We start from the raw sequence: 24,167 nt of genomic DNA on the forward strand, positions 1-24,167 counted from the left end.
CCATGCACAACACTCATCACCTAACCACAAGGTTAGGTGATAAGTATCTGATCGCTGTAGACCCCACCATCATGAGACTGGGCGTCCGACTGCAGCTTCTTTTAAATGGGGGACAGGAAACCCCCATTCTCGCAATCGGTGGGGTTTCCAGTGTTGGGGCTCCCAGCGAACAGATACTTAACTAAAAACTCGAACCTCAATAATTAGGAAATCCTTTTGTCCATATAGTGTAATTGCCATTTTGATCAGCTGTATGAATACTTTTATGGCACACTAGCAGCTGGAATTCAGTATTCGTACCTCACACAACTCCACTGTTTGAGACTTATATGATAATTTATGAGAAGTACCAGATTTTATTTTCAGGAGCCTGTAGGCACAGATTGTTTTCCACCAATTAGGCCATGTATGACTTATTTTTATTAATAATTGAATATAAGATATAAAGGGAGCCTTTCATGTATCTTATATTATTATTTAAGGAGACATAAATAAAAGTGTTTAGCCTTGTCTCCTCGTTACTAATAGTCTATAAGTATATACAATGCTGTATACAGCACACTATACCTTACATTTTAGTGACCATGCAGATATTTTTTCTAATAAATTATAAATTACAAAATAGACTAGACGAAAAACTGCATTTACCTGAATCAATATAAATCAGACAGGGAAAACAATAAGAAGTAACCATCAATCAATAAACATAGTGTTGTTATGCACCATCAAAGAACACGGAAAGTAAAGGCAAACATGACTGAGTTTACTGATAATCTATACAGTGGAATACAGTTAAGGGCCTTTTACACCGGCCAACAAGCTGCCGGTGCAGCGAGCGCCGATCAACGAGACATCGTTGATCGGCACTCGTTTGCTCCTGTCACACGGGGCTATGGATGGGGACGAGCAGTCGTTACTCCGATCGCTCATCCCCATACATTATTATCATGTCGGCAGCATGTCTCCCTGTTTACACAGGGAGCTGTGCTGCCGGCAACGATAATATTTCACTTTTTTAAAACGATACGACCAGCAGATAATCGAGCGTTTGCTCGTTCATCTGCTGATCGTTCCCCTGTTTACACTGGACAATTATCATCAACGAGCGTTAAATTAACTGCCCGATAATCGCCCAGTGTAAAACCCCCTTTACTGTATGTACAGTACACCATATAGGTTCCTATGTACAGCAGATAAGATTCTGTTCACATCTGTGCTACGATTTCCGCTATTCTGTTCTGTCAGAATAACGGGTAAAACAGCGGCGCCGGATCTCGGTCGCATGATGGAAACCACCAGCGCTCGATGGAACCCATTGACTTTAATGAGTCCTATCGGGTCTTCGTCATGTTTTTTTCGTCAGTCAAAATAACGCTGCATGTTGCGCTATTTTGACTAGCAAAAATTACGGCATCTGCGACGAAGATGTGAACAGGCCTAAGAAAATATTTTTTTTACATAAGGAAGCCTTTAACCCATGACATTTATTAGAAGCTGATGTACAGATTTACCTGATTGCGGCTTTTAGTCATCAGTAAACAGAATAATCAGAGAGGAGTTTGGTGAATATTCAGGGCATTGTTCTTCTTATTTTACTGGAAGGAAGTCACTTTCTCCATATTAACATATATTAATTTTGTAGTGTTCTGCCTTACTGAACACGTTGGGCCTGATATACTGTATGAGGATTGCTATAGCCCAAAGCTGGAAGTGTTTTAACCACAACTATCAATCCCTATCATAAGGTCATATATCATGCAAAGGCCAGAAAAAAGAAAACTAAAGCTCACTGTACGGCTGCTATGGGCAACGTCCCACTTTTTATATGCACTTGCTTTCATACATAAGACTCAAAATAATTTTTCTGACAAAGCCAAAAGACACGCATCTGTTTCCATACAAAAATAAACAACTAACAGGAGCTAGTTCGATGTGTGTAGAACAGTTCATAGGTTCATCCAATGTCACCAAGACAGAACAGACCGGCCACAGAAAACTCTTTTATGGCAAACTTGACTGGTGCCCAGAGTAGTACTATTTATGAAGCATTGAAGGGGTTGTCCATGCTGGACAATCCCTATTTTTAGTACAACTCCCTGATGATAAACTGACCACATGGTCCCACTCAGTTAAACCCACCCAACCCCCTCCCCCCATCGGCTCTTGGCAGTCAACCGTGAGGGTACCCAGTAGCAAGTGTTTAGTTCCTCTACAGCACCAACAAAGGAGAAATAAAGCATTACACAGTTCCCATTACTAATAAATGGGCTGTCATGCAAAGCATTGACATTTTGGGTCCTCCAGAGCAAAATATAGTCTTTGTAGCCATGCCCTGTTGTGGCTAATAGGACCCATCTCTAATAACTCAGAATTTCTTAGTAGGTTTTGTAAACCATATATCCTCTTTAAAGAATGGTAATTATGCTTATATTTTAATATCGCCCTTACCAACATGTTTTTCTAGTTGGTCTTTATCAACAATCTAATAAAAATAATGTTGGAGGTATGGCTCAGCCTTGGGGTAAAAACATGAAATGGGCAGTCACAATATTAATCCACAAAGTCTATCACAGAGCCAAGTACAAGTGGAGGCCTGGGGACACAAAATTGTTTCCAATAATGAATCAGGGATTGTTTGGCTTGGTTTTAATTATTTATACTACAATTTGTAATGTATAGTGTATGTTATACTGTATGGCTTACCAAGGTCAATACTATGCGACAAGCAGGTCCTTAATTGAATGGCATGGGGTTTGGATGACGCTCCTTTGTTCTCACTTTCCTACTCTTCCTCTATGCTTCTCTTTATGCCTCTACCATTCTTTTCCTATTGATATATTATTGATCCAGCCATACACTGATTGCTTCTTATGGAAATACATAAATATATAGGAACATTGGTTGGTCATATGACCACTCGAAATATTTAAAATATATTAAGAACACTAAATGTACAAATGATTCTGTGTTCATTATAAATCTAATATTGGACCATTAAAGCAAACTAACTCTACTGGATTTATGTAGAAAATAGGGCAATTCAGATATAGTTTATACACACAAAAAAAACATTTTAAAATTGGTATTTAACAGTCCTTTAATTTGCACTATTTTTTATAAAGGGGTTTTCCAATTAGGATAACCCCTGTCCAAATGTTCTATGCTTGGAACCCCTCTCTATGAGTCAAAGTGGTGATCCACTAATAAGCAGTGACTTACTCAAGTCACCCACGTACAGTATTACATGGATGGCCATTCATCTAAATGCTGCCATGTAATACTAAATTTTCCCTGTAGTGGCCACTGCAGGGCACATATTTGTCTGGCTTGCCCCACAAAATCAGCTGAACTCCATGGCATCTCCCATATTAAAATGGCTGTCTGTGGGGGGGCAACCCCTTACTAAAATTAGGCCCTATGTGTAGAAAGATAATATAGCCTAAAATATTTTTGATTCTTGCCAACAAAGATCCAATGAATAATCATGGAACATGGAAAGAAAGTCTGGACAACAGACGGGTAATTTAAAAATGTTAAACTCCAATGCAAAATCTGCAGAGGGACCCCAACTTTTACACCTCATTTATAGAACTGGTCTCCTCATAAGGAGGTTAGGGACCTTTTGTTTCCACCAAAAGGCTCCAGGATACGGGTACACCTGCAATCTCTGCAGACCCTATAATTGCAGCCCTACTGGACAATGATTTCAGGTCTAACAGGCTACAGCCAAGTGACTCCTGTGACTACCAAATCTGTATGTTTCTGTTTGTCAAAACTGGGACTGACAAACTTCATGTATGAAAACAGGATTTAAAGACTAACGTGTAATTAATTAACCCTCTAAATAATATATCTGTTTGGATTTGAGTCTCTTATTTGTTATAATTTAAGAAAACAGCATGCAATTTTTTGAGAATCATGTGGATGGTGTTTATAAAATAAGCTGAATGAATGTTCCGGCGACAAAGATTTTGTTTATTCTCATGTTCGCCACCTGAGAACTGAGTCAGCCAAAGAGTGACTGTTACCCACACAAGCAGAGGGCGGTTTTTCTAAGTAATAAATGAAAATAGTAATCCAAATTCCCTGTCCAGCACAAAGCTCTATAATTAAATTTTTATTTAACTTTATAATTTATAAAGTTATAATTTAACTTTATTATTTAAAGTCTAATTGCTTCATGCACCAAATAAAACTTTGAATATTCAGTATAAAAACTCCCTTCCCTAAATAATGCCACCCAGAACTTCTTTGTTTGCACTTTATATATGCCCACAGTAACATAATGGTCTATGAAAAAAAAGTATGCTTAGAGGACATTTTTGCATGTACAAATGTGTATAAAACAGACTTCAATCTATACATTAAAAGGGTTTTCCAACTTCTCAATCCCCATACTCACCTATTAAAGTACGTTCATGGTCCCTTTCTGGGTTTTCTTGGGCATATTGGGCACATGACTGATGTCACCACTGCAGCCTGTATTCTGCTGCCATACTGACATGTCCACTACAACTTATCATCGCGCTGCCCTAGTAAACAAGATTTGACGGGAAACCCCAGCACTGGTGTTGCGGAACTTGTGTATAATTTGAAATGTGAGTATATTGCAGTGTGTTTTTACACATTTTGAAGTGAATGGGAATTTTTCTGAGAAGTTGGAAACCCCTTAAAATGGGTTTTCCCACTTAAGACATTGATGGCATAAAGCTAGGATATGCCATTAATATCCCATCGTTGGGGGTATGAGCACTTTGACCCATGCTGATTTCTGGCAATGCGCTACACTACTTCAAAAGCACCATGTCCCTTTGACTCCTGTTGGCTTCACTCTTCTTTTTTCTGGACTGAATGGCTGACCATTGACTATAATGGGCTGGCCATGCAGCCTTTAAAAACAAAACAAAACAGGGAAGAGCCAACAGGAGATGAAGTGACACAACAGTTTCTATCCTTCGCTGCCAATTAATTGTAGTGATTGGCTGGAATTGTTGGACCCCACTGATCATACATATCCTAGTATATGCCATCAATATCTACGCAAGCTGGAAAAACTCCTTTAATAAGTGATATAGATGGAAATCTAGCATTTCCAACATAAAACATTACTTAAAATATATATTTATCTTAAGTATTCATTATTTGTAAAAACAACATTGACAACAAATTAATAGGGGAATAATATATTTTTACCTTTCAAGTTATGGACTATTCCTTAACCTCTGTTTCAAAGTACCCTCATTATTTGTCACATTTATATGGTCACATGTTTGACAGCAGACTACCGTAGTATAGTTACCAAGGATGTCCATATAGTGGCAGACAATGTGCTGTTATGGATCCCCTGGAAATAGGGAGCCCGGCAAGGTTGGCTGCTTTATTTTTACCAATGGCGGGTGAAAACATGTGCTGCGATCCCCTCTCCACAGACCCTACAAACTACTGGGTGGGGAATAAACCCACGCAAACATGAAAAGGAGATGGCGGGGAGCACAAAGTCCTCTTTACTCCCAGGTGTTTAGGGATAAGCTAGTAGTAACCAAAAGGGGTTCAATTTTAATCTTTAGTATGGGCCCCCTCACCATTATGTACGCTCTGGATAATTGCCATTAACTGTAAACATCCCTTTCTAATATAGGATGTATCTAATGCTGTGGTTAGCTATGTATTGTACTATGGGATAGGTTGTGAACTTGGTTTGTTGATTAGCAGTACTTGCAACAAGTTTACCTATATTTCATATCCTGCTTGTAAGTCTATGAGATACTCTGATCAGCGTGATTTCTCTAGGTCATTTCCTTTTTCGGTGGTCTCTATATCACTACCTTGTTAATCAGCGTTCAAGATCAGCATATCCCTCTCTCTGGGTACAGCTATTTCCAGTTAAAGCAGTATGCACTGGAGGTCTCTGTCTAGGGATGGAAAAGAATGAAAGATGGTTTGTATTTGAATAATTTATATGCTGCGATGAAAAGAATTGTGAAAGATACACAAAATAAACCTCATTTACCTTGGTGGGTTTATCTGAGATCAACAATTCTTAAAGGGGAAATTTACTTATACAATATGTGTAAAGGATTTACCAGACACAGTTTCTGTGTCGACGCCCGTGATTAATCAGTCTGCATCTGCTCCTAGGTCTGATAGAGTGACTCGATCTGCTACCACTCAGGCTGGTAGACTGAGGAGTGGGAGAACCTATCACAGCCTGGCCAGACGGAGCTAGCTCCCGCCCTCGGTCTATTTATACCTTCATTTCCTGCTTTTCCTTTGCCTGTGATTCTGTCTGGTTTCCTGGCTCTGCTGCTCCTGCTAGTACTATTGACCTCTGCTACAATTTGACCCTGGCTTTACTGACTACTTTCCTGCTCTGCATTTGGTACCTCGTACACTCCTGGTTTGACTCGGCTCGTTCACTACTCTTGTTGCTCACGGTGTTGCCGTGGGCAACTGCCCCATTTCCCTTAGCTTCTGTGTACCCTCGTCTGTTTGTCTGTCGTGCACTTATTGAGCGTAGGGACCGTCGCCCAGTTGTACGCCGTCGCCTAGTACGACATTACAGTATGTATCTGAATGCTCACTAGATGGGTTCACCATAGCTCAGAAGAAGTCATTTTTCATTATCTTGCCAAGCTATGTACATATAGATGGCACAGGACTTTTCTAAATGCCATGCCTTGCTGTAGAAATTCTTTGAGAGCGGGTGTTTTGTAAGGGGCATGGTATATATCTATCGGTCTGTCTATCACATATTAAGTTATCTAATGAGCCAATTTGTTCTATATGTTGGGGTTCTATGTGTAGTCCTACGTACTGTAACTACTGTTACTCTGTTCCTTAACTACTGCCCTGTTCCATAGAAGTCCGGTTATTTGTTAGTTTACATTACACACAACCTACCTCCTCTAGATTGACATGGTTATCGTGGGGCTGGGACACAGTGCACGCTCCATGGAGGTTGGACCATGATTAATGGACAAGGTGTAGGGTTTTCATTAAGCTCTTAGTGAAATATAATTAAAGTTTATGTTTTAATTTAATTTTCTCACCATGCTGATGGTTGATTCAAGCTATGTACAGCACTGTTTAGATTATTTAGATGGGTTTATCATGTAAAGGACTTTCGTTCCCATGATTCTTCTCCCCTTTCACAGACATTGTCTCTATTTACAGCTTGATCTAGCGCTGAGTTTAAAAGGAAGTAATATTTCAACTTTATTCCAAATGTATTAAAAAGTCCATATACAAAGGGGTGGATGCATCAGATAGCAGGCCTACGCGTTTCGGTCAAGCCACTTGTCCTTGCTCATGGCGTGTTGAAACACTTTTTAATACATTTGGAATAAAGTCAGAATATTACTTCCTTTTAAACTCAGCGCTGGATCAAGTTTCTCTTTTTCTGCCTAGCACTTTAGTAAGTAATAAATCTTACTGCAGTTAAGCATTTTGCACACAATTTTTAAAGATGGGAAAGCCCATTTAATTGCTATTTTGAGGAGACTGTTTAAGGCACTCTATTTTAGATAAATCCTAATGCCAAAGAATTAAGAAATCACTTTGGCTTTTGATCCCTAAATATTACTAATATGATAAACAGTATTTTATGTTCCTCTTGGCCTCTCAAGTCATATCTGTCTTCTGTTGTCGGAGTGCAGAAGAAGAATGGGTCAACAGCAGTAATGTCAGAGCTCTTCCTTCCTTCGACTCCCATACAATAGTCTCATAGTCCTTTACGTAATTGGTGGAACATTGCAAAGGGATGGTGTGGTATCAAGACGATTATCACTAGTTCTGATTTTTTCCACATGCCAAATCTTTATTCCTGGCCTCGTAATTAAATTGTGTCCCAAAACTGCCATAATTATGCCAACATTATATTTTGCAAATTGTATTCTGTCAAAGTCAATTAAATATCCTTTTGTGATGGGTTCAGTAAATTAATATGTAACAGGTTGTGAAAGATGGTTTTGCCGATGATCTTCTCTGGACTGCTCTATATATTTAAATTTTATCTAAGAACTATTTGTCATCAAAACCAAAGTTTTGTTATTTTTTGTAAAGTTGGTAGTATGTAATAAAATAAATTTACAGTTCGGTCCAGAATTATTTGGACAGTGACACAAACTTCATAATTTGGGCTCTGCATGCCACCACATTGGATTTGAAATGAAACAACTGAGATGCAATTGAAGTGTAGACTTTCAGGTTTAATTCAAGGGGTTGAACAAAAATATCCTGTGAAATGTTTAGGAATTGCAACTGTTTTTCTACACAGCAGTCTCATTTTACGGGCTCAAATGTAATTGGACAAATTGACATTACCATAAATAAAATGTTTTTTTTTAAATACTTTGTAGAGAATCATTTGCAGGTAATGACTGCCTGAAGTCTGGAACCCATGGACATCACCAAACGCTGGGTTTCCTCCTTTGTGATGCTTTGCCAGGCCTTTACTGCAGCTGTCTTCAGTTGTTGCTTGTTTGTAGGTCTTTCTGCCTCAAGTTTTGTTAAGCAAGTGAAATGCATTCTCGATCGGGTTGAGATCTGGTGATTGACTTGGCCATTGCTGAATATTGCACTTCTTTGCCTTAAAAAAAACTCCTGGGTTGCTTTTGCAGTATGTTTTGGGTCATTGTCCATCTGTAATGAGAAGCGACGTCCAATGAACCTTGCTGCATTTGGTTGAATCTGAGTAGAAAGAATTAATCTGGCTGCTTCTGTCTTCAGTCACATCATCAATAAACACTAGTGACCCAGTGCCTTTGGCAGCCATGCATGTACATGCCATCACACTGCCTCCACCATGTTTTACAGAGGATGTGGTGTGCTTTGGATCATGAGCTGTTCGAAGCCTTCTCCATACTTTCTTCCTCCCATCATTCTGGTACAGGTTGATCTTAGTTTCGTCTGTCCTAAGAATGCTGTTCTATAACTGGGCGGCTTCTTTACATGTTGTTTGGCAAAGTCTAATTTGGCCTTTCTATTTTTGAGGCTGATTAATGGTTTGCACCTTGTGGTGAACCCTCTGTATTTGCTCTCATGAAGTCTTCTCTTTATGGTAGACTTAGATACTGATTCACCTACTTCCAGGAGAGTATTCTTCACTTGGGTAGATGTTGTGAAGGGGTTTTTCTTCACCATGGAAAGGATTCTGTGATCATCCACCACTGTTGTCTTTCGTGGACGTCCAGTTCTTTTGCAGTTCACGAGATCACCAGTGCGCTTTTTTTTCAAGAATTTACCAAACTGTTGACTTGGCTACTCGTGACATTTGTGCTAACTCTCTGATGGATTTCTTAATTTTTTTTCAGCCTAACGATGGTCTGTTTCAGTTGCATTGAGAGCTCCTTTGACATGTTGTGGGTACACAGCAACTGCCTCCAAATGCAAATGCCACAACTGGAATCAATTCCAGACCTTTTACCTGCTTAATTGATGATGGATTAACAAGGGAATAGCCCATGCAGCCCATTAAATAGCTTTGGAGATAATTGTCCAATTACCTTTGGTCCCTTGAAAAAGAGGTAGCTACATATTAAAGAGCTAAAATTCCTAAACCCTTCCTCAAACTAGGATGTGAATACACTCAAATTAAAGCTGAGAGTCTGCACTTTAGGCCCATATTGATTATATAACTGTATATTCAATATGTTTTGGTAAACAGCTAAAATGCCAAAACTTTTATCACTGTCCAAATAATTCTGGACCTAATTGTACATCTGCTTCAAATGTCCTCTGTTTTTATGGATCACTTACAACAGGGAATGTTTTGGGTGAATTTATATCTATCTATCTATCTATCTATCTATCTATCTATCTATCTATCTATCTATCTATCTATCTATCTATCTATCTATCTATCTATCTATCTATCTATCCCTTTATGCCATAGAATTAAATGATAACATAGTAGCTGCACCAATAGGGAGATACATGTCAAAATGGTGGAGAAGTGGAAGAAAAGGAGTCTCTCTACCGCAATCCATTCAACACATTGCTGTATTTTCCATATACAGGATCGGCTTGATGCACAAACCTTTGGAAAGGCAGCTACACAGGACACAGCTGGATTCCCTATTTCATTAATTGGGCAGTGATATTTGCACGCTGTATGATTGTATTATTCCGGTATATGGTAAACCATAAGGGGGCGGCATCTATCTATCTATCTATCTATCTATCTATCTATCTATCTATCTATCTATCTATCTATCTATCTATCTATCTATCATCTATCTATCTATCTATCTATCACCACTGGTTTAGAACTTGATACATAGAGCAACATTTTGTAAAACTACACATGAACCCATACTTACACAGTTTATGTAGGGTATTTTCCTACAGTTAGGTAAATTTTTCAGTGAGCAGAAATGAACAACTCATGAAAAAAAAGTATTGTACTAATATAATGAATATAATGCCTACCACATAAGGCTTCCAGTGAAAGCGTTTTTAAAAAAAAAATGCTAGTCATACATAAATTAAACAGGTTAATGTCAAACCTGTGATCACATGATCGCATCAAGCATGGCCACTCCCTTTGTGAAGAGATGCCCTAACATGAACAGATGTTGAGGGTGTGAGGCCACGGATGATGCGTTGTAATGTTTACATATGGCTGCAAGTTTTTTTGCTCCATTAACCTGTAGCCAAACTTTTTTTTTTTTTTTGCTTAGATGAGATTAGATATCCCAATTATTGTATGAGAATAAATAATTCTTATATGACCCCAGTTCAATCATATAAAAGTAGGAATGTGGGGGGAAAAAAAGTTACATAGTTGGTACGGTTGAAAAAAGACACATGTCCATCAAGTTCAACTAAGGGATAGGAAAATGGGAAGGGATAAAACAAAAATTCTACACATTCACATAGGAGCTGATATTTTTTCATTCAAGGAAATTATCTAAGCCTTTTTTGTAGCTGTCACAAGTTGTCATGTCCGTGGCTGCGGGCCGTCAGGTTCACTCACCTCCTGACGGCCGCAGCCATGGGTCTGCGAGCACTGGCCCAATTATCCTCCTCAGTAGACGCCAGCGCTCACTTCCACTCACCTTAGCCGGGTCCCGTAGGCTGCGCGCGCATGCCTGTGCCCGCTCTTAAAGTGGAAGCGCGCACCAGACTTTAATGGGTAATCAGCCCATGAGTGCCCTGGACTATAAGAAGGGCCCAGCCCCCTTGCTTCGATGCCTGAGCGTTATTTGTCGTATCCTAGTTTGTCTAAGCAAATGGTCTCCTAGTGTTTTCCAGTTCCCAGTTTTCCCTGTTCCTGTATCTTGTATCCCGTTCTACCCTGGTCAAGTGCTGTGCTATGCTGTAGTCATGCTCTGCTGTATTCCACGCCTGTCCTGCTACTCCACGCCTGACGTCTACCCGCTGCCTAGTCCAAGCTGAGCCTGCCTTGCTACTGTCCGAGATGCCACAGGTACCCCATACGAACTATAGACGGTGACCTGCGCCCTGTTGGCCAAGGTGGTACAGCCCAGTAGGTCCCCAAACCCTACGTGACACCAGTTCCTGTGGTCAGCTATTCCACAGATTCACAGTTCTCACAGTAAAGAAGGATTGTCGCCTCTGGAGATTGAACATTTTTTCTCCAGACGGACGGAGTGCCCCCTTGTTTTTAGGGGAGGGAGTGCCCCCTTTGTCTTCCTCATAGCTAAGATTCTCCATGCCCCTTATTAGTTTAGTTGCTCTTCTTTGCATTTTTTCCAAATCCAGGGCATCCTTTAAAATTAACCTGAACCCAGAACTGAACTGCATATTCTAGATGAGGCCGCTGTCCCGTGAGTCCCTGCCACTTTTAATATCTTGCTGGCCTTAGAAGCAGCTAATTGACATTGTGCTGTTATTTAGTTTATGATTTACAAGTACGTCCACATCCTTCTCAACGAGTGAATGCCCCAGTGTAGCTCCCCCTAGGACATATGATGCATGCAGGTTGTTGGTACACAGATGAATAACTTTACATTTATCTACATTAAACCTCATTTGCCAAGTGGATGCCGAAACACTGTGTCCAAATCAGCTTGTAATTTGTGGACATTATCCATAGTCTGAACAATACTACATAGCTTGGTGTCATCTGCAAAGATAGAAACAGTGCTATTAATCCCATCCTCTATATCATTAATAAAGAAGTTGAATAATAGTCATCCCAACACTGAACCCTGCGGTACACCACTCATAACCAGTAAACATTCCGAGTAGGAATGGTCAAAGTTAAAGATCTTGTTTTCATAAAATGCCATGCCACCCAACCATGGCAATAAATGCTTGGGGCCTATATGCAGATTTCCAAATATAATTTTAAAATCCTTCACTGTATAAGAATCAAATTTTGTAGTTTATTATACATTTGGATATCCTACTTGCTATATCACTATGCAGAAATACTAACCTGAAGCATGATCACTGCACACAAGAATGAATGCAGAAGTTAAATGTGACAAACCGAGGTGAGGATTGGTTGGCGACAGTTTCTAATCTATAACAATGGTTTCCGACCAGCACTTAGAGACACTTATCCCTGCATTTTTAGCAAACGGTTATGTTTAGAAACAATGCTATAATGCCCCATGTGTCTTTCCTTAGGACTGTTGTGTAAGTGCCGCCTGCCTATAGAGAAGATTAGTTTATCACAGTTTTTAGACAAACAGTTATCGGTGTATAATGCGTTATGGAAAACCATTTCAGATGGATTGTAAACATTAGCCAGTCCATTTTTAGACTTGAATAACTACAATAGTACTGTTATATATTTATCAATAAAATCAGCTACTATAACAACTAAATACAAGGTTCCCATTTGGTATCCGTCTTCTATTGAAAACTGCCACGAATACAGAATGATATTTTATCCTCTGGTGTTGCATTATTAACCTGTGTCTTAGTGAGAGACTTCCTTTCTAGGGACCTAGGTCACACAGGGTAAACACCAAGACTCAGAGCATTCTGAAATGAAATATAGAAATGAAAAATTACTGCTGCTGGGTTAATTGCACACGGTTTTTTTTTGTTTTTTTTAATATTCATTTTTAGGAACTTTTTTATTTCGAACTTTGTTTTATTATTGCTGCTATACATGAATTTGTCCTGAAATGTCTCTCTAGCCCATATATAGCAGTTAGAGCATTCTAGGGCAGTCAAAACTGATGACAGGTCCCCTCCCAATCGTACCTTAAGCAAGAGTGGGCACATGATAGTTTATGTGTTTTGCCCACCTCCATACACCTACCCACAGGGCACTAACAGAGCCAGGGACAATGGCACCACTTCCCATATCTACAAGTTCTGGCATGCATGCTAAAAGCCTTACATGGATTTGTAATATTTTAGTATTACTACAAATGCAGAGGGATTACAATGTTTTATGCATTTGAGTTATTACGTTGTGGGAAAAAGAGCCCAATGCAGCTACGATGGCAAGCTTTTTACTACGGAGTATAAGAAATGTTAGTCCTTACTCTAAAATAGCATGTCCCCGTATTTTTCGGACTATAAGACGCAGTGTTTAGCAAGAAGTCCCTGCATCTTATAGTCGGCAGTCAAGGGACCCGGCAGCGCTGGGTCCCCTGACCGCTTCTTACTTAACCCCTTCCCGAACCGTGATGTGTCGCACATCATGGAGCGGGGAGGTGATGATGTATGGAGTGGGCTCACGTGCTGAGCCCGCTCCATACACTGCAGGTGTCAGCTTCTGACATGCTGCTCTAACGGCCAGAAACAGCGATGGCACTGTTTCTGGCCATTTAACTAGTTAAATACCGCAGTCAATAGTGACCGCAGCATTTATAGTGGTTTTCCCATGAAGGACATTTATGATGTATCCACAGGATATGTCATAAATGGCAGATAGATGCGGGTCCCACCTCTGGGACCCACATCTATCTCTAGAACGGGGCCCCCTAAACCCCGTTCTATCTTACCCAGCTCCGCTGTCTTCCGGCCCCTTCCTGGTTACATGGTCGAGTTACGGAAACAGCGTAACTCGCTGAGCTACACAGTTTCCGTAACTCTCATAGAAATGAATAGTAGTTACGGAAACAGAGCGTAGCATGCTATGCTGCTTCTGTAACTGCCATTCACTATTATGGGAGTTACGGAAACAGCGTAGCTCAGCGAGTCATGTATTGCAGTGCATTGTACCAGCAATCTAATGATTGAGGGTTCAAGTAAAAAGTGTAAAAAAAATGTAAAAGTTAAAAAAAAAAACCCTTTCCCCATTTTTCCCCAAGCACAATGTAAAGATAAAAAAAAATGGTTTCGCTGCATCCGTAAAAGTCAGAAACCATTACAATGTAGCATTATTTGACTCACACAGTGAAAGGCGTAAAAAGAAAAAATGTAAGACCCCAGAATCGTTGCCTTTTGGTCACCATAGCGCTGAAAAGAATGAAATAAAAGTGATAGAAAAATCGTATATACCAAAAAAATGGTGCTAATAAAAACTACAGCTCATCCCGCAAAAAATAAGCCCTCACATCGCTCAAATGATGGAAAAATATAAATTATGGCTCTCAGAATGTGGTGAAACTGAACAAATTATTTTTTTTTAACCAATAGTTTTTTCTTTGTAAAGAAACCTGGTCTAAAACCTGGGTGCGTCTTATAGTCAGGTGCGTCTTATAGTCCGAAAAATACGGTATATATATTCTGCCCTCTTACTATGAAACTATAGGTTCAACTTTATTGATTTGTGCCATTTTTTTAACCTCACAAATTATGTTATTATGTACATGTGGTCCTAAAAAAAAGGAAAGGTTAAAGGTGCCCACATCGACAGAGGTGATAACCTGAGAACACTCCACCCCTTCACTGACATTTCTGATTATTTTTCAGGTTTACTTTACAGATTATTTACCAACTGCTTGCCAGAGTTAATCGTGCATACCAATGATATATCACTTACCAGAATAAACACATTTGTATGGATGACAATCACGCAGATTTTTTTTTCTAGTTCAATAATCTATGTTATGATTAATATGACTACCAATGTATAAGGTGCATTCGGAAAATCTTGAAACCCTTTCACTATTTTCACATTTTGTTATGTTGAGGCCCTGTGCTAAAATTATAAAATTCAAGTTTTTCTCCTTCATTCTGTGCTCAATGCCTCATAATGACAAAGTGAAAACAGAACTTTAGAAGGTTTTGCAAATTTATTAAAAATGAAAAACTCTAATTTTGCATGGACATAAGTATTCAGACGTTTGTGTGGCACCTATTTGCTCTCATGTTTTACCGGCTATTGTAGTAAAGCCGAATCATGTCAGATACTTTGCTACCACCGCAAGGTCACTTGTTATACTTTTTGTCATGGGAAATCATTGTAGCTACACCACGATCACCTCAATCCCCCCCATTTTATTGTGGCTCGTGTGTGACCTGCAAGTTCCCATGTAGCAAAGGATTAACTGTCAATACTCTAATATGATGACATAACTTATACATATATTTTCAATTAAACATTTGGGCAATGCTACCCGGGTAGCAATAAGGAATGAAAGCAGTCAGCAGCATAGTACAATTACAACTACACACCACTAATAATATCCTGTCTTTCATCCCCCAAGTCAATCTGAAGTCTACAATTCAATCATCTTTACATCTAGTAAACAACGCTGCAATCCAGTTCCCGTATATGATATTTACTGTCAGCAATACGGTCCCATAAATATAGCTCGGTATGTATCATGAGCATTTAATGCATGTTCTGTAAAAGCTGTGTTGCATTTGTATTCATCGCTACTCTGTAATTTTCTTCCTATTTTATTCTGTTTCTTGACCCTTCGCTTTTTTACACTTTTACCAATTCTCCTCTTCCCCATCCCACCCTGCAGCATTTCCAGCTCCATTTGTAAAGATTTGTCACTGCCTCTGCTCACTACTATTATCCAGCCAGGACTCATTTACAATTAATTAATTTCTAACCATTTGTAATATGATCTTCGCTAGCCTTCATGCTGGAATAGTTTATATTATAATTCACCATAATTAATTGCAAACTTTATATCTTTAGGGTACAAATCAGTTGCTCATAATTAACAAAAATAAATGGTGATAGACAACTCATTTCATTTTAAAAACAAGCACATTGTTTTCTATTCCAATAAAGAGTTTGCTGTTCAACGCCATCTTCACATCGCATTTTGGCCTTCCGTCTGAGGTTTACGTATATGCGTATATATACACGCATATACGGATGGTGACGTCACCACCTTCCACAACAGAGTCCCTGGGCAGAGAAAGCATCAAGAATCGCTCTACTCAGGGACTTTGGCCCTTGGGAAGCTCCTAAAGTTACTGTCCATATATAGACAGTTATGTCTCTGGAGCTTCCCCAGTGCTGGAGTCCCCAGGCATAGCGACTGTACAGGAAGCTCCAGCGACATAATTATCCATATACTGACAGTTATGTTGCTGGAGCTTCCCGACGTATAGGTTTGACTGCATGTATACCATAACCCTTAGATAACATAGCTAGGGATAGCCTAATAGTAAATTGACACAGGACAACATGAACGTTCCTTTAACGTGGGTTGACTCGGGGTCGGCCACAGCTTTTATTATAAATATAACAAATATAATTTAACATTTTTTAAGGTAAACACCCGTATGCCGGCCTACCGACATAGGTGGGCATGTAGGTAATTCACCTTACCAAACCGCCAGCTGCGACAAAACAACATTTCACCCATGAACAGAACATAAATTAATAAACACAAGAAAGTTGCAAAATACCACACAATACAATTGTAGAAAAACCCCCGCTCTGAAGGCAGTGCCATCTGCCACTTTGAAGTATTGCTAACCGCAAGGCAAACCAGCTATCCTGCACCTACGAATGCCTGTGATGGTACAATTTTTTTTTTATTTTTTTTTAAAATTTATTATTTTTTTTAATTTTATTTTATTTTTTTTAATATAACACCGAACATTAATTTTCAAAAGGGGCGGGAGGGAGGGAGATTGCAATGTAACGGCCAAAAGAGGCAGAGACCCGGAAGACAGCTCCTTAAATCCACTAGGAAGGAGGGAGAAAGGAGAAGGACCATAACCCCTCCCCCCGGATGGAGGGGGCTAAGAGCAGCAGCCAGAGGTAAGAAACTTATTAACCCCTACCCTTGCTGGGCATACAACAAATAGCTGAATCCCTAGCTGGGGCCCTATTCGTTTTTCACCCATGTTACCTGCAGTCAAAGACCCAGCGGTTAGACACCTATGGGTCTACTAAACGTATACCTGTGCTGGATGGCTAAGAGTGGCATTTGTGACCCATAGGCTCCCATGTTAAAAAAATGTATGCCGCGCAGTATACATTTGTTTTGGGAAATACTCAGGATGGAATAGCGTTGTTTATGGGTGACGAATTTCACTGTTAGGCCCTGTTCACACAGAGTTTTTTAAAGGCGGAAAAATCTGCCAACTCTTTTTGCTGCGTTTTTTACGGTGTCTTTCGTGGTGTTTTTCGGCCATGGCCATTGAGCACCACAGGCAAAAAACGCAGCGAAAACCGCTTTCTCTGCCTCCCGTTGATGTCAATGAGAGGTCAGAGATGGAAACGCCCAAAGAAAGGACATGGCGCTTCTTTTTTCTGCGAGCATTTTTTTCCACTCTTGCGAAAATGACGCCTCTGCTTCCCATTGAAATCAATGGGAGGCGTTTTCGGCCGGTTTCCGCGTCATATAACGCGCCAAACAACTCTGTGTGAACAGGGCCTTAGGCATCCATAACAGGTATACTTTAAACATATATATAGATCAGGAAGCTTTAGTGACATAACTGTCAATATATGGACAGTTATGTCACTGGAGCGTCCTGCACCGCTGCTCGGCCTGGGGACTCCAAACACAGGGAAGTTTCTGAAGTCACTGTCCATATATGGACAGTGACCAAGTGTTTTTCCAGGGCCAGACGTATACATTTCAGCCATCTGTCAAACGTATATGTTGTGATGTATAACATCGGAAGGCCAAAATGTGATATGAAGTGGGCCTAATGGATCCCTATGAAGACATATTTATCATATACGTTGCTTTTTATAACGTAGATTATAAATACGATGGTAAGAGGGCCTAACTTGATTGAAATTGTATCAAGACAACAAAAGCTTTAGTAAACATGAAGTCAGGAAACCATTGTAGCTCTTACATAAGAGACATAAAGTTACTTACTGCATTAGAGTATACTCAGTAAACATCAACTGCCCTTCAACTTTGTGGCACCTTTGCAACCATTTTTTTTATTGCATCTGAAATGAAAAAATAAGCAGCTTTACAAATTGTATTTATTAAAAAACATTATAATGTTTTGTGTCTACAGCTCCAATTCAGCCCTATCTGACGCCATATTAACAGACTACAAGCAAACCCTGTTTAGTATGATCCTGCAGTCATTCTCTATTTTATCTGTCCCCTACTTGCTAACCTTCTGAATGTATGATATCAAGTAGAAGCTAAATGAAAGAAAGTATGACTGCAGGATCAGACTACACACAGGTTTTTTATTTTTTTTTATCTAGTCTGTTACCATGGAGATACATAGATCTGCATAGGAGCTGTAAAATCAAAAAGTTTCTTAATCTAGACCATTTGCAAAGTTGCTTCATTTGTCATGCTACGTGAATTGGGAAAATAAAAAGATAATTGGGTCATTGTCTGGGTATCTTTGAGACATGGATTGCAGAATGTGTGTGGACCTGGTCCATATTGCTGTGGGGGGGGGGGGATTAGCATCTACCTACAGCCATTAATGTAAATACTGTTCAGGAAACTACCAGTATATATAGCAATCGCAAAAGTCTGGAGTTTGACTAAGGAGGAGAAAATGCTATAAAGACATTTCTCCTCCTAGATGATCTTTTATGTAAAATCGTGGCTGAGGAGCTCAGATCTGTAGGATGAAATTAAGCATCTACTGTAAAACTTTCCACTCTTCTACAATTATCATTTATATTATTCTACCCATATGTTCTTAACTCTTTTTAAAGTGCTATTAAAAGCAATAAAATCATGGTTATCACTGTTACAAATGTGGTGCAATTACTGAATTACATACCAGCCTTCTTCTATAGAAGGGATAGCCTAGAGTCTATTTTACAGTATTTGGATTTTTAGAAAACAATAGGATAACCTAAGGTAATGCAATTGGACCTCAAATAAACCCAATGGACTACCACCCTTAACCATTAAATAAACAATACCACATACAGTTTAACACAGTTTAAACATTGCACCAGCAAAGCTAAGCCTGACCCCATCCCAACCCTACACTCATATAGCTAGGACGTGCTGGCCCCAGATACCTACTGCTCCATGTGGCTGAGCCTGCTGCTTGACTGCCCACCTGGAGAGACCAGATGCTCCCCGCCTGTCACAACCTCCTCACCAGGCAGCCCTGTGGCTGCTTGGGTCGAACACATACTGATAGCCTGCCCATGGAGCTTGAACTGCTCACCCCACTGCCAAGGTCCACTATCATGTGGCTGGTGGGACACTTGCTGTGGCCATACTTTTGTCTGCCCATAGAGCTTGTACTGTCCCCCACTGGCAAGGTCCACTACCATGTGGCTGGTGGGACACTCGCTGTGGCCATACTTTAGTCTGCCCATAGAGCTTGTACTGCCCCCCACTGGCAAGGTCCATTACCATGTGGCTGGTGGGACACTTGGCCATACTTTACCACTACCATTGGAGTAGCCTTACAAACCCATAAAGAGATTATAACAACCAAATAAAACAAAAAAATCTGGTGGGACGGGTGGGGTTTCTGCCATCCAGAAGAACATTGTAACTGCCCTGTCTTCTGTCCCTGATCATATTTAGCTCCATATAGCTACATGCCCCCTGCTACTTCCATCAACCACCTTTTCTACTTTTGCTCCCATTCCTATTTTTTTTAATCATTTTTTTCTTTAAGCTCAGAAAACCCCTTTAATCCCCCAAATTTATATTTTTTCCCCCTACTTTGGACTTGGGCTGAGTATAGTATTTCCAACATTTTTGTTATCCATTTCACATCCACCATTTTTGTAACATTTCTATTGACAGACCCTTCAATGACCTTTACAGGGGAACCTCTCTTCCAGTCCCACTTTTACAGAAATCATCTGCAGATTACTGCCTTACTATTGAAATATGTGACCTAGCAATCTTGTTGTATATCATATTTAATTCATACTTTATTGTAACCAGTGTAGTATTTATTTTAAGAGCATTTCCCTCTTACCTGGATAAAGAAAAAGTATTCATCGACTCTGAGTTAGGCTTCGTTCACATCTGCAGATGTGAATGAAGCCTTACCATGATTTCTTTGTACTACTTGCAACGCGTACCAAGCTGATTTTGCAACTGATTTTGAAGTGGAGTCTGGGGCAAATCTGCGACATACCACATATGCAATGTATTTGAAAATCTGCATAACGGTGTAAAATCTGTACATAATATTTCCACTGTTTGTGAACGGGTTTTCAAAACCGCATTCACATGCATTGTAATATGCCTAAAAGTACACAACAAATCCACCACATATAAACACGTCCTAAATATATTGATACGTTTATTATTTTATCACATGTACCGTGTAAGTAAAGCTTTTGTTTATTTGTGGTCATCTCTAAAACCTGTAGAATACTTTATACCTGAGTAGCTATAGCTGTTTTTACAATGTGCGGATATTTGTCTTTTCCAGTTCTAACATAAATGTAAGTGCCGGAGTCCCCCATAATACTGAAAACCCCACTTAACAGTGGCAACCAAAGTTTCTCCATAACAGTGATAGCCACAACCCAATAATAGTGAGAGTAACGCCTCCCCATGACAGTAGCAGCTAAAGCCCACCATAAAAGTGACAATGCTATTTAAAGACTGTTTACACCTTTGGGTGCCTTTTTGGTAGTAATTACATTCACTTTCATATTTACTTTTATTTAAAAAAAAAAATCACAGTTTCACTTCTGCAGCTTCTATTTATCACAGTACATGGAATCGCAGAAAACCGCTCTGAGACTAATCCGTCAGTGAGCTGCACTAACGGCTCATTTTTTAAACTCAGTTCGGGTCAAGTCAAATTGGATCCACGTGCAGATCACTGACGGATTCGGCTCAGAACAGCTTTCTACAACTTTTATGGACAGTGATAAATAAAAGCTGGAGAAGTGAAACTATGATTTTTTTTTTAAACAAAAGTAGGTTACAAAAGTTATTTTAATCACTAAATAAATGTATTTCAATAAAATAAAAAAAATATCCCAAAGGTTTACATAGCCTTTAAAGCGTACCCAACTTATCAGGTGACTTTTCAGAATAAGCTGTTATATGTGTGTACATGAGGAATAACACTATTTCTGACCATTATATGACTTGTATTCTGCATTCTCTCTCTGTCTCTCTCTCTCTCTCTCTCTCTCTCTCCCTCTCTCACCTCCCCCTACTCCTGCTCCCCCATCCCTCTCCATAGACTTGTAAAGTAGGCAATGAAGAGACACCCCCCCCCCACCTTTTGTAGTCAGGAAGCGAGACACCTAGTGAATATACATAGATAAAATAACTCATTTTTAACAGTAAGTAAATTCCAAAGTTGTTCTATATCAGGTAGACTATTAGATTAGCATAAATAGTTTGAAAAGTTAGTTTCCATTTAAGTTCTGCAAAAAAAAAAAAGACCTGCGAGTGCAAGGGGGAAGAAATCCTACCAAATAGAACAAACTAGGGAGATACTTGTGGCCTGAAGAATAGAACATGTCGTTCATTTAAGTGTTGAGTTTAAATGCAAGATAAAATGTTCAAGCACTTTGCGTCACAGAAATCCACCCTCTCACCAGAAACCTGCAGCCACTTCACAGCACAATTGTGTTGTTGCAGCAGGACAGCGATGATGTGTTTTTATAGCTCATATAATTGTTTGCCTATTTCCTACCCTCCCCGCAGAGATAAAGATCCTCACCTAGGGGCCTAAAAGCAAAACAATTCAGAACAGACCCAGGGTATTAGTCCTACTAGTGTTTAGTCTAACCCAGAAAATCTGAATGTGCTACTGTGTATATAGTACATTCTATTACAAAGTATCTGTGATTTGTGCTTTAAAAAATTGACCTAGATCATCTATAATCCAGGGAACACAAAGGAAACGCTAAAACTTCTGGTAAGGTGTAGTATAACCAGAAAAAAAAAAAAACACAACACACAGAGGACAAGGGGAGAAGAATATAAGAGCTGCTTCTCATAGACACTGACAGATATGACGATGAGATGTTGCTGTGTGTAGAAATACATTATATCTCCTGCTCCTTATCCCCTGTCCGCACCACGACCTACTATTGCGTCGTGGTTGGGGGGGGGGGGGTTGATGTTTGGAACAGGCTCACTCGCTGAGCCCGCTCTGTACTAAGCGGGTATCAGCTGTGTATTACAGCTGACACCCGGGATTAACGGCCAGGAACAGTGACCGCTCTGTTCCTGGCCATTTAACCCCTTGGATGCTGCGATCAATCACGATTGCAGCATTTAAGGCGTTAAAAAGAGGGGGGTGCCCCCCTCTGACAGTTCATCGCCCGCCCCCATTGCAGGGGGTGCTGATGGTTGTCATGGCAGCCCAGGGGCCTAATGATGGCCCCCAGACAGGAGCCTGTAAAAATGACAATATACTGCAATACACTAGTATTGCAGTGTATTGTACCAGCGATCCAACGATTGCTGGTTTAAGTCCCGTAGGGGGACTGATAAAATGTGTAAAAATAAGTTTAAGAAAGTTTTTAATCTTGTAAAACAAAATATATATACTAAAAGTTACAAAGAAAAAAACTTTTCCAATTTTTCCTCTAAAGTAATGTAAAAAATAAAAAAAATAAACAAAATTGGTATCGCCGTGTCCGTAAAAGTCAGAACTATTACAATATACTATTGTTTAACCCGAACACCGTAAAAAAATTAAAACACCAGAATTGCTGTTTTTTGGTCACTTAATATCCGACAAAAAAAAAAAAGTGATCAAAAAGTCTCATGTAGCCTAAAATGGTACCAATAAAAACTACAGCTTGTCCCGCAACAAATAAGCTCTGATACTGCTAAATCGACAGAAAAATAAAATAGTTATGGCTCTCAGAATGTGGCGACTAAACCACAATTTTATTTTTAACTATTAGATTCTTTCTTGTAAAAGTAGTAAAACGTAAAAATAAAATATAAATTTGGTATCATCGTAATCGTATTGACCGGTAGAATAAAGTTAACGTGCCATTTTTACCGTACGGTGAAAGCTGTAAACACGAAACACCTCGAAAGATTGAAGAATCCGTTTTTTTCCTATTCGATTCCACAAATAATTGTTTTCCAGTTTCTCAACACATGGTACAATAAATGGTGGCGTAATAAACTACAACTCATCCCGCAAAAAACTCATATGGGTATATCGACGGAAAAATAAAAGTTATGGCTTTTGTAAAATGGGGTGGAGAAAAATTTTAATCCAGAAAATGGCTGTGACATCATCTGTTATATACCTGGACAGTGTTAGCTGAATGCCGTGAGTCACATGACTGCCGCCATCCATTCCAGTCCATTCCATAAGAAATGTATATGATCAGAATTTTAAATACGTGTATATTAGAAATCTGTATGATTTCCTATTCTTTAAATAAATTCATAAAACAAATTAAAAGTGGACAACCCCTTTAAGTACACTAAGCACACTTCCATGCATAAGTCGAACCTCAAATACCCTTTAGAATAAAACTGCATTTTTCATTTTTTCTTGTACTTTTGCCTAATTTTTTTCTTTTTCTGCATTGATTATACGTGGAACTTTTGTGTGCTGTACATACTTTATTATGCATTATCACTGCTTGCAAATATGTGCCTGAAGCTTTCAATGTAGAAAACAGATATAAACTGCTTCTGATTATAAGTATAGGGATAAGACGTGAAACCACCACATGGGAGATTATGGAAAATTGAATTTGTGGAGTGCAATTGGGGATTTGACCCACTGAAAACGAAGAAGCTCCTCAACAAATACTCCAATCTCACTTCTGTATCTCAGTACAAGATTCTCACTCTTCTTGTTTTCTATGATAAATATGGCAAAGCTCAACTGCAGCTGCCAGGATCTTCTTTAAAGGGAATCTGTCAGACGTTTTGAGGCCTCAGAAAAGTTCACAGAGA

At 39.4% G+C, this 24,167-nt stretch overlaps 1 protein-coding gene across 13 annotated transcripts in view; it reads right to left on the minus strand.

The window, feature by feature from the left end:
• The window catches only part of NRXN2 (neurexin 2), a 760,118-nt gene that overhangs the window by 694,962 nt on the left and 40,989 nt on the right, over positions 1 to 24,167 (minus strand). For 12 of the 13 annotated variants that reach the window (XM_075837456.1, XM_075837449.1, XM_075837451.1 and 9 more), the window contains exon 2: positions 18,183 to 18,259. The exons of the other annotated variant lie outside the window; for it this stretch is intronic. The gene's annotated coding sequence lies outside the window, so the exon portion shown is untranslated. The remainder of the gene's footprint in view (positions 1 to 18,182; positions 18,260 to 24,167) is intronic. 13 annotated transcript variants of the gene reach the window in all.

The sequence above is a fragment of the Rhinoderma darwinii genome, chromosome 9, assembly GCF_050947455.1.
Source record: "Rhinoderma darwinii isolate aRhiDar2 chromosome 9, aRhiDar2.hap1, whole genome shotgun sequence".
Classification (NCBI taxonomy): Eukaryota; Metazoa; Chordata; class Amphibia; order Anura; family Rhinodermatidae; genus Rhinoderma; species Rhinoderma darwinii.